Source organism: Heterodontus francisci, chromosome 35, assembly GCF_036365525.1.
Source record: "Heterodontus francisci isolate sHetFra1 chromosome 35, sHetFra1.hap1, whole genome shotgun sequence".
Lineage (NCBI taxonomy): Eukaryota > Metazoa > Chordata > Chondrichthyes > Heterodontiformes > Heterodontidae > Heterodontus > Heterodontus francisci.
The window spans coordinates 20221126-20233539 of NC_090405.1; the positions used below are offsets into that span (position 1 = coordinate 20221126).

The 12414-nt window shown below is 44.3% G+C and overlaps 1 non-coding gene across 1 annotated transcript; it reads right to left on the reverse strand.

Annotated features, from left to right (window-relative positions):
• Positions 1-201: 201 nt before the first annotated feature.
• Positions 202-283, reverse strand: trnas-gcu (transfer RNA serine (anticodon GCU)). Its single transcript has one exon. It is a non-coding gene; the product is annotated as a tRNA-Ser (tRNA).
• Between the last annotated feature and the right edge of the window lie 12131 nt (positions 284-12414).

Genomic DNA, 12414 nt, shown 5'->3' on the forward strand with positions numbered 1-12414 from the left:
TCCTGCTCCGTTTCGTGATCCCTATTTGATCTTCATTCCAGTGCAGTTTGGGTGAAGAATTCCAATTGTCTGTCTCAATTTTAATAAAGTATAACAAATTCTGGAATCACTGTCTGGACATTGACAAGAACAGGTTTCGAGGCTGACTTTACACATAAGCTCACCCAACATAAATAATACACGAAACAGCTCATAAACTAGCGACAAGGATGGGATTCGAACCCACGTGTGCAAAGCACAATGGATTAGCAGTCCATCGCCTTAACCTCTCGGCCACCTTGTCTGTTGCAAAGACATAGCTGTCACCTTCAGCACAGCTTCTGGCTGTGCAGCCAGCTGTGGAATGATGGAAATATATCTTCTGCAAGTAAATGAAGTTGGGAATGGAGCAGTGTGAAACATTTCCAGACCATGTCCAACACGTTTCTACTCAGTGTGAAAACCCACCACGGAAAGACTGGAACATACAATCATTTCATCACATCATGATTAACATCACTCAGACACCTGAACCATTAGGTCACTGATGAAGTCATGATGACCGAATTTCTCATGAAATGAAAACTGAACTAACTGACTGGAAGAATTGCTTTAACCCCACATGATCAGCGAGGCACAGCATCAGGCCGACTTGTCGGGTGGTGTAAACAGATATCACTGCTTCTGATCTTCACCAGAACAGAGAGTGAGATGTAACATTGATCATCAAACAGACTGTGAGAGAATACAACAGAATAAAACACATGGAGAGACACTGTGGAATAACAAATAGATTTGATTGGAATGTTGAAATTTTGATTGGAATGGATAAAACACCAGAAACAGCAGATTAAATTGGGATACTCATCATTATATTGATCTGGGACAGAAAAGAGAAACTGATGGAAAGAAGAGAAGAAGGAAGAAAAGAAAGGTTGGAACTGTTCAATCTTTTCAGTTTTTTCACTCGCCCATCAAAGCTGATAAAAAAAAGTTGCAAATAACAGAGAATTTCACCAAAAAGGGAGATTAAATGTTGCTGAAACCTTGGATCGAAGGATGCCCCAAAAGATCACCTGTTTAACTGTCTCCTCACTGGGGGATTTCAATCAGTGAGCAATATTATTCTCTACTTTTTTTGTTAATTGGTCCCAGAACTGTCACTTGGAATTAATATCTGTGTTCCGACTCCTGAATAATAAAATTGTGAGTTTCTCGATATTTTCTGGACACAGTTCCTGCTGAAAGAACTAAGAACTCTTTTCTAATTTGCACAATACTCTATACACACTCATCAAGCCTGCTAAGCTAGCATCCTTGGTGCTGCTCTCTCTTCTCCCAAACTTCATCTCATGTGACTGTTCCATCATCACTCTGACAGTGGGAGGGGTTGATCCCACTATCTTCAGCATTAACCCTTTACATCCTTATACCACACTGTCTGTCCAAAAAAAATGGGTGGAGGGAACTTCCTTCATTTATCAGAACACCAACAGCAGCACAGTGGCGCAATGGTTAGCACCGCAGCCTCACAGCTCCAGCGACCAGGATTCAGTTCTGGGTACTGCCTGTGTGGAGTTTGCAAGTTCTCCCTATGTCTGTGTGGGTTTCCGCCGGGTGCTCTGGTTTCCTCCCACCTCCAAAAGACTTGCAGGTTGATAGGTAAATTGGCCATTGTAAATTGTCCCTAGTGTAGGTACGTGGTAGGAGAATGGTGGGGATGTGGTAGAGAATATGGGATTAATGTAGGATTAGTATAAATGGGTGGTTGCTGGTTGGCACAGACTCGGTGGGCCGAAGGGGCTATATCTCTAAATAAGAAAAGTAAAATAAAAGCTACCAGTCGTAAATCAACTCAAACCCATTAGAGAGATAGAGGGAGACTGTCAGAGAACTTCCTGCATCCAGTCCTGACCCTGTCACACTCAGCAGCTTCTCACCCAGACCCCACTCTCATCAACACTGAACATTGTTACCGAGACCCTTCAAATACTGTTTATAAAAGGTAGAAAAATTCAAACTTTATCACAGCTAGATTGAATAGAACAAAGTTTAATATCTTCTCGTCGTCACTCGGTAACCACATGAGACAGTCCTTAAATCAGTAGCATAAATTATCAGCTGGAAGAATGTTTGTCATTGGGTTGAATCATTTCTGTGTGAGGAATGTTCCAGCATCATCAACCAGGGAAACGTGTTGACTGAGCTGTGTCTTCATCTCTTCTGGACAGTTCACCCTTCATTCTGCTCTGATTCACTTTCCCAAAGCGGATCTACAGATTCTCAAATCCGGAGACTGGGTTTTCTTATTTTGTTTCTTTTGATTTTTCTTGCTCCTGAATGATAATATATTCCAACCTCGGATCAACCTTGCCCTGTCTCCCAGTCTTGGTTAAAAGCGACAAATAACGGCAACAACATTCTGAAACAAACAACACGGTCACATTCTGCTTCAGTGAGATTAATGCTGAGGCCGTTTCTGTGTCGAATGCGATTGTGAACACATTTCTCTTAAGGAAATTGTGAGCGATCAAGTATTTGCACTGAATTTCTGTGCAAGAAGGGACAGTTTCAACCAGCCATTCCCAAATCACTTCCTTCACAAAGACAAAGACTGTGCTGTCTTAACGTGTGAATCAACTTCACAAACAAATTTGAACTCGAAGTTCAGGAGAAGACAGAGATGTGAATGATTGACAGTGTAATCTTTAAATCATAATTTTTCGTTTCTTCGTTGAAGTGAGGCTCAACCCTAAGCCACTAGAGATCGCGGAAAGCTACAAACTTGGATCCAGAAATCAGAAAAGTAGTGAAACAGTTGGTGAGTACATTGTGACACTGAAGAATTTATCACCACATTGCAACATTGGCACATTCTTAGACCGTACATTATGAGACAGATTTGTGCTTATATTGGTGGATGAGGAAAGATACTAAACACACAAAATCCCAATTTGAGCTAGTGTGTAAGATTGCTCTTTCCACGGAGATAGCATCAAAGAATGCTCGTGAATTTCATCCTATGCCAGTGACAGTAACACACTTCAGAGGAACTTAAACACACTGGTAAAATGGGCTTTCACACAACAGATAAAATTTTACACAGAGACTTGTGAAGTTTGGGAGGAAGAATGAGACAATGTACACCAATCTTTTTTGATCAAGGTTTGAAAAGGTTGCAAAGAGCAAACAGGACACTTGGCTTTATTAATAGAGGCATAGAGTAAAAGCAAATAAGTTATGCTAAACCTTTATAAAACACTGGGGCTGAATGACCTACTCCTGTACCTCCACGGAAAGCTTCCACTCCAGGCTCGGACACCCTCTTCAGGATCAATCTCCATACATCCCGCCACTCCACACATGGATATCTCCCTCAGGATCAGATCACAGCTCCACAGTCCTGCCACATCCAGTCGTGAATGGTGGTGGATAATTAAATAAGTAACAAGATGAGGAGGCTCCAAAAACATTCACATCCTCAATGATGGTGGTGCTGAGCACGTCAGTGCAAAAGATGAAGCTGAAGCATTTGCAACCATCTTCAGTCAGAAATATTAAGTGGATTTGATCTGTTCTAATTTCAGCTCCTCATGCTCGCTGGTGCCTTGGTTCTCTGGTGCTAATTTCAGAGTAAATCATGCAGCTTGACAATTGGAGCCAAAGAAAAAGACACAGGAGAGGTTGAAAGTGCCAAAACCTGGGATTGAACCAAGAACTGTTTAACTGTTAGTACAGCACGAACTCAACAAAGCTATTTCAACAACACACTAAAGCCACCATTCTGTCACTGCTTTGTAAGACAATATATACATTAAAGTGTTTGTAAAAAGTTACAGAACACAACATGTGAGTAATATTCCCCATTGTTTTCTCAGTACTGAGGGATTGTGAAGTGGGACACAGCCAGAAGTCCCTCTGTGCCACACTGACCCTGAGCTGTGAGTGAAATGAGATAAAGTTCAATCTTTAGCAGAGAGATTCTGGAGAGAGGTAAGAGTCCTGAATCAAGGAAAGACTTTCTGACACAATAAAATTAAAATACTGCAGATGCTGGAAATCTGAAATAAAAACAAAAAGTGCTGTAAATACTCAATAGCTCTGGCAGCATCTGTGGTGAGAGAAACAGAGTTAACGTTTCATCAGAACTGAGACGGGTTAGAAAAGAATTAGGTTTTAAACAAGTGACGGGGAGGGGCATGTGGGAGAGAACAAAGGGGAAGGTGTTTGATAGTGCAGAGGGAAGGAGAGATTAAATAACAAAGCTGTCCTGGGACAAAGGCAAAGAGTGTGTTAATGCTTGTGGTTGCCTGACACCAGTCATGCTCTGATGTTATTGAACACAATGTTCAATTCACAAGGCTGTAGAGTGCCGAATCAAAAGGTCAGGTGCTGCTCCTCGAGCTTGGGTTGATTTTCACTGGAACACTGGAACAGGCCAAAGACAGAAATGTTGACATGAGAGCAGGGGAGAGTGTTGAAATGGCAAGCAACCCGAAGCTCAGGATCATGCTTTCGGCCTGAGCAGAGGTGTTCCATCTAATCTGCGTTTGGTCTCCCCAGTTTAGAGGAGACCGCATTGTGAGCAGTGAATACAGTATACATAATTGAAAGAAGTACAAGTAAATCGCTGCTTCACCTGAAAGGAGTGTTTGGGGCTTTAGATAATGAGCAGAGAGGAGGGAAAAGGGCAGGTATTATATCTCCTGCGATTCCATGGGAAGGTGCCTTGGGAAGGGGACGAGGTATTGGGGGTAATGGAGGAGTGGACCAGGGTGTCGCGGAGGGAACAATCCCTTCGGAATGCTGACAGGGGAGGGGAGGATGCGTTTGGTGGTGGCATCACGCTGGAGGTGGCGGAAATGGTGGAGGATGATCCTTTAGATGTGGAGGCAGGTGGGGTGGAAAGTGAGGACAAGGGGAACCCTGTCGCAGATCTGGGAGGGAGGGGAAGGGGGAAGGCAGAGGTTGAGAGTCCTGTCAACTACACTGGGAGGGGGCGGGATGGGAGTAGTTGAAATCTGTTGATGTTGTTGAATTTAATTTCAAACACTCCTTGAACTCTCTGCTGATGAAGACTGAAAAAGGGAAGAACAACCACACAACATGGGTCTCAAATCCAAGACCCTGAGATTAAAAGTCGCATGCTCTACCAACTGAGCTAACAAGGCCTGATACAGTACTTCTACTCTGTCTGTTATTGGACGGATGCAGCTGTTGGCTCCACCCCAAGGGCGGGAATTTGTTCCACCAACTATGAAGCAGTTTCCTATCAATTCCCCAGATTATCAGTAAATCCACTTCCAGAAGCCCCAAAGTGTGATATATTCCTCTCACTCATCAATAATAAAACTGAAATCTTTTTACCTTCCAAATTCTGCCATCCATTTTGTCAGTATTTATTTCTCTCTCCTTTTTATTTAGTTCATGCATTTCTTCAGAATTTTTTTTTCAATTATATCTGAGGGAAGAAATGAACAGATCTGGCAGCTCAAAACTGGGCATCCATGAGGCACTGTGGGTCATCAGCAGCAGCAGAATTGTATTTAAACACAATATGTTACCTCATGGCCTGGCATGTCCCTCACTCTACCATTACCATCAAGCCAAGGGAGCAATAGTGGTTCAATGAAGTGTGCAGGAGGGCATGTCAGGAACAGCACCAAGCAGACCTAAAAATGAGTGAAGCGACAACACAGGATTACTTGCATGTCATATAGCGGAAGCAGCATGCAATAGACAGAGCTGAGTGATCTCACAACCAACAGATCAGATCAAAGCTCTGCAGTCCTGCCACATCCAGTCCTGAATGGTGGTGGATAATTAAACAATTAACAGGAGGACGAGGCTCCACAAATATCCCCATCCTTAATGATAAGGGAGACCAGTATATCAGTGCAAAATACAAGGTTGAATCATTTGCAACCATCTTCAGCCAGAAGTGCCAAGTAGATGATCAATCTCGGCCTCCTCCTGAGGTCCCCAGCATCACAGGTGCCAATCTTCAGCTAAATCCACTTCACTCCACATGATATTAAGAAAAGGCTGAAGGCTCTGGATACTGACAACATCCTGGCTGCAGTGCTGAAGACTTGTGCTCCAGAACTAGCCACACCGCCCGCCAAGCTACAACACTGGCATCTACCCAGCAATGTGGAAAATTGCCCAGGTATGTTCTGTATACAAAAGGCAGGACAAATCCAACCCGGTCAATTCCTGCCCGATCAGCCTCCTCTTGATCATCAGTAAAGTGATGGAAGGTGTCGTTGACGGTGCTATCAAGCAGCACTTACACAGCCATAACCTACTCACCAATGCTCATTTTGGGTTCCGCCAGGGCCACTTAGTTCCTGACCTCATTATGGCCTTGGCCCAAATATGGACAGAAGAGCTGAATTCAGGAGGTGAGGTGAGGTGACAGTGACTGCTCTTGCCTAGGGCATCAAGGAGCCCTTGCAAAATTGAAGTCAATGGCAATCAAGGAGAAAAATCTCCACTGGTTGGAGTCATACCTTGCGCAAAGGAATATGGTGCTGGTTGTTGGTGGCCAATCATCTCAGTACCAGACATCGCTCAGGAGTTCCTCAGGGTAGTGTCCTCGGCCCCAACCGTCTTCAGTTGCTTCATCAAAGAACAAACAAAGAACAAAGAAAATTACAGCACAGGAACAGGCCCTTCGGCCCTCCAAGCCTGCGCCGATCCAGATCCTCTATCTAAACATGTCGCCTATTTTCTAAGGGTCTGTATCTCTTTTCTTCCTGCCCATTCATGTATCTGTCTAGAATCAATAAACTTCCTTCCATCATAAGGTCAGAAGTGGAAATGTTCACTGATGATTGCAAAATGTTCAGTTGCATTAGTAACTCCTCAGATACTGAAGCAGTCCGTGTCCACATGTAGAGAGACCTGGGCAAGATTGGGCTTGGACTGATAAGTGGCAAGTAACATGCACGCCACAAAAATGCCAGGCAATGACCATTTCCAACAAGAGTGAATCTAACCATCTCCCCTTGACAGTCAATGACATTACCATTGCTGAATCCTTCACAATCAACATCCGGGGGGTTACCAATGAGCAGAAACTGAATTGGATCAGTCATATAAATACCGTAGCTACAAGAGCAGGTCAGAAGCTGGGAATTCTGCTGCAAGTAACTCACCTCCTGTCCACCATCTACAAGGCACAAGTCAGGAGTGTGATGTAATACTCCCCACTTGCCTGGATGAGTGGAGCTCCAACAACACCAAAGAAACTCAACACCATCCAGGACAAAGCAGATCACTTGATCAGCACTCCATCCACTACTTTAAATATTCACTTCCTGCACCACCAGTGAACAGTGGCAGCAGCGTGTACCATCTACAAGATGCACTGCAGCAACTCACCAAGCCTCCTTCGACAGCACCTTCCAAACCCCCAACCTCGACCACCTAGAAGGACATTGGATGAATGGGAACACCACCATCTGCAAGCTCCCCTCCAAGTTACACACTGTCCTGACTGGGAACTATATCACCATTCCTTCACTGTCACTGGATCAAAATCTTGGAACTCCCTTCCTAACAGCACTGTGGGTTTACGTACAACACATGGACTGCAGCAGCTCCAAAAAGGCAGCTCACCACCACCTTCTCATGGGCAATTAAGGATGGACAATAAAGGCTGCGTTTGCTGACAACGCAACCACTAGGTGGCACAACTCGCTTTCTCCCCCTGCTTTGCACCGGCCGCTTCCACCCTCCATAGTCGCTCGCTCCAGACCTCGCTGCTCCCCCCCCTACTTCCCTGGCCGATTGTCTCCCGATCATGTCACCCCATTCTCCAGTCGTTCGCTCACTCCCCACCCCCACTCCCCTCCAGCCACTAGCTCTAGGCTGCGCTGCTTCCCTTCTCTCGGCCACTTGCTCCCACGTTTGACCAGTCTCCACGCGCCGCCCGAAGAAGCAAGGTGGGCTGCAAAGTGTGACGTAGGAGTGAGTAGTGAGTGGCCTAGAGGAGGGAAGTGGCATGGCCTAGAGCTGGCGGCTGGAGCGGGTGTTGGGGGGCAGAGAGCAAGCGGCCATAGAGCTGGATGACGCGAGTGGGGAACAATTGTCCAGGGGAGCATCGAGGTGTACAGCGAGCGGCTGAGGGGAGGACGCGTCGAGGCCTGGAGCGAGTTGCCGACGGGGGAGAGCTCCAGCCTCAAAGTCTCCTATTCAGCCGCTTCCTCCAGCTGAGTGAGGGGCTGGATACCTGATGACGTTTTAGCGCAAATGTGCGAAGATGGACCAAGCGCGGATATGCGATGATGTTGGCGCTGCGCAATGACATCATCCTCCACATGTGCCACTTAATCCTGGCAAGATGTAGCTGTGCCTATGCACAGCTTGGCACAGTCCGATGATGTCAGCGGGCCGCTCCATTGACAGGAATCACATTGTGTCAGCAGTGCCCACATCCCATGAAAGAATAAAAAAGAGATTTACCACAATGGTAGCAGGGTGAGGGATTTCAGTTATGTGGAGAGATTGGAGAAGCTGGGGTTGTTCTCCTTGCAGCAGAGAAAATTCAGAAAAGATTTGACACATTTGTTCAAAGTCATGAAGGTTTTCAATAGTTTAAATCAGGAGAAACTGTTTCCAGTGGTAAAAGGGTCAGTAAGCAGAGGACACAGATATCAGGTGATTGGCAGAAGAACCAGAGGTGACATGAAGAACCATTGTTTACACAGCAATGTGTTGTGATAAAGAAAGAAAAGACTTGCATTTATATAGCACCTTTCAAGACCACTGGACATATCAAAGCACTTTGTAGACAATGAAATACTTTTGAAGTGTAATCACTGATGTAATGTCAGAAATGCAGCAGCTAATACCCACAAACAGCAATGTGATAATGACCAACTGATCTGATTGAGGGGCAAATATTGATCACAACACCAGGGAGAATTGCTCTTCACTTGTTTGACATTGCAGCATGGGATCTTTTACATTCACCCAAACATGCAGACCAGGTCTTGGTTTAACATCACACCTGAAAGGCAGCACCTTCAACACCCTCAGTGCTGTACTGGAGTGTCAGCTGTGAAATCTGAACCCAGAAGCTTGTGATTTCGAGGTGAGTGTGACCAACTGAGCCACAGCTTTTACCTGAGTCTCAATCCTTCTACCAACAATTTCTATCGGGTCTGTCACGACCCCTCATGATTGTGAACACCTCTATCAAATCTCCTCTCGAAAGAGAACAACCCCAGCTTCTCCAATCTATCCACATAACTGAAATCCTAACCACATGTTGCAGAAATCGATTTTTCCTCAAGTTCTTTCTGGTTTTGTGAGTCACCTTAAATCTATAACCTTCGGTTATTGACCTTTCAGCAGTTAGAAACAGTTCCTCAGTATTTACTCTACCTCAAACCTTCAAGGAAGCTCTGCAAAGTAACTGAAAATCAAGTTGTCAGAAGTGGGATTTGAACACATGCCTCCAGTGAAAGCTGCAACCTGAACAGAGAAGCTGAAACCGCTCAGTCACCTCAACTGTTCAGACCTTTTTGACCTCGTCCTCACTTCTGTACTTTGAAAGGTTCACTCAGTTCAGGAACTTGTTCAATGTTGCTGGAATGCTCAGTGACTGGGATATTAACTCCCCCGGGTTTTCCTGAGCTTGTTCTCGGTGTATGGGGATGTTTATCCTGGGCTGTGGAATCTTGCATCCCTGTAATGGACATTAACCCACTGATTGAATCTGTATTCACTGCTTTCCACTGGTGCTGGGTAATTGCAGAGTGTGGGTCCGGAATGTTGCTGCTTGTCCCGGCCTCACTCACTCTGGGAAAGAGTGAATAATTGATGCGTCTGTTTCTGTATCTGAAATGTGACTTAGATCTGCTGTTATTAACCGAGGCAGCGCTGCAGGAGGATACGTTAATAATCTCTCACTAATCAACTGCAAACAGTCAGAATGTGTAACTTTGAGCAGCGCTTTCTGCACCGTCAGGGCTGGAAAGTTGAGGGAGGGAGAGACACTGTCAGTATCTGAGTGTATACAGCACTGTACAGAGAAAGAGCCAGTATACCGGGGCTGAGACACAGTGCATCTTTTCACATTTAATCACAATAATATCCACAGTCAGGAGCTGAAAATGATGAAAAACCGAATAGCAAGAGCAAAATTAAGAAATGTAAGTAATTATAGATTAGCTGATCAGCTTTCACTGTGTTACCTGGTAGTCTACTGTTTTATATTCAATGCTGTCTCCACTGTGGCCAGGGAATGATTTCTTCTCAAAGGCTGAACATTAACAAAACTGCTTGTAATTTAAAATCTTTTAAAAGTAATTCCATGGAGCGAATGGGGCAAAGTCAAATAACTGCACCAATTATAGGAGAGCTGGTTGGTGATGACGTGGATGTGTCTGCAGTGTGCAGGACCAGACTGTTTCCATAGATTCACAATGAATGTTCCATCTTTATTTATAACAGTAAAACTGATAGTGGACAATGGCTATTCTGGTTGCAGCAACCTGAAGCTTTAACTCATTAACACCCTACTTTAGGGTAATTTAGAAAGCACAACATGCAGCTCTGTCAGTTAGTATGTTTGTTTGTTAACCCACAATTTGATGGTTCAAGCACATAAATGGATGAGGCTTTATTACCTTAAACTCTTCTACATCTGCTATATTACTCTTGCTGTTGATTTTTCAAAGATAAGGTTCATCAAGTCTTTCTTTATGAAATCCATGCTGACTGTTTTATTATTTTTCATTTCCATTTGTATTTTCTACTTTGGAGGATTACAGGATATTATCATTTTTTAAATTCATTCATGGGAGGTGGGTGTCGCTGGCTAGGCCAGCATTTATTATCCATCCCTAATTGCCTTGAGAAGGTGGTGCTGAGCTGCCTTCTTGAACCACTGCAGTCCATGTGCTGCTGTTATGAAGAGAGTTCCAGGATTTTGACCCAGCAACAGTGAAGGAACGGTGATACAGTTACAATTCAGGATGGTGTGTGGCTTGGAGGGGAACTTGCAGGTTGTGGTGTTCCCATGCATCTGCTGCCCTTGTCCTTCTAGGTGATAAAGGTCGCGGGTTTGGAAGGTGCTGTCTCAGGAGCCTTGGCACATTGCTGCAGTGCATCTTGTGGATGGTACACACTGCTGCCACTGTGTGCCAGTGATGGAGGGCATGAATGTTGTAAATGGGGTGCCAATCGAGCGGGCTGCTTTGTCCTGTTGAGTTTCTTGAGTATTGTTGGAGCTGCACCCAGCCAGACAAGTGGAGAGTATTCCATCATACCCCTGACTAATGTCCAGGCTTTGGGGAGTCAGGAGGTGAGTTACTTGCCGCAGGATTCCTAGTCTCTGACCTGCTCTTGTAACCATAATATTTATATGGCTACTGCAGTTCAGTTTCTGCTCAATGGTAACCCCCAGGTTGTTGAGAGTGGGGGATTCAGCGATGGTAATGCCATTGAATGTCAAAGGGAGATGGTTAGATTCTCTCTTGTTTGGGATGTTCATTGTCTGGCAGTTGTGTGGTGAGAATCTTATACATCTTTATTGTAGGGTACTCTATTGTACTGTTGAGTGACTACACTTTAAAAGTCCTTCCTTCATTGGCTGTAAAAGGGTTTGCAATGTCCTGTGGTCGTGAAATGCAAGTCTTGCTTTTTCCATTGTTATCAGTGTCATTGTGATCAAAAGATAGGATTCATGAGCACAAAGTTTAAATCAATTTTGATTAAAATAATGTAAAAGCATCTATATTTTTACACTATACTTAATAATCTCCATCTTCCAATCCTTACCAAGTACAATGTCTTTGACCCTGAAATTGATTCCACAATCGCAGTCCCTCAGACAATTTCAGCTCAGTTCTGATGAAAGGTCACAGATCTGAAACGTTAACTCTGTCTCTCTCTCCACAGATGCTGCCAGACCTGCTGAGTATTTCCAGCATTTTCTGTTTTTATTTCAGATTTCCAGTATCAGCAGTATTTTGCTTCTGTGTTACTTTGAAAGTTAAAACTGACCCACCTGTCTACAATTCACACTGGGGTCTCCCATGAAATGATTCTGTATAATGTTGATGTAATGAATACAGACTCCGAGCACAGAGCTTCCTGTGGGGAATTGGGGATATGAAAACCAGCAGACTCTGCAGGAATTTCCACTGGGAGCACAAATTCACAAAATCTACCTTTTATATATCGATTCATTTTGATTGTCCTTCTGGAAAATTATTTTGAAGCAATTTAAACATCAACCCACAGCTCCATGACTGGGTCAATTATGAGGTCATCCTCTGACAGGTCATGTGACAGCTGGAGCCACAAGACATCAGAACCAGATTTGTGACTGGATTAAAACCCGGAATCCTGTCATAATGGCTTTTCAAATAAAGCTGTTGCTGTTTGAAAACACAGCAGTTAAACTTTCTGCCTGACCAT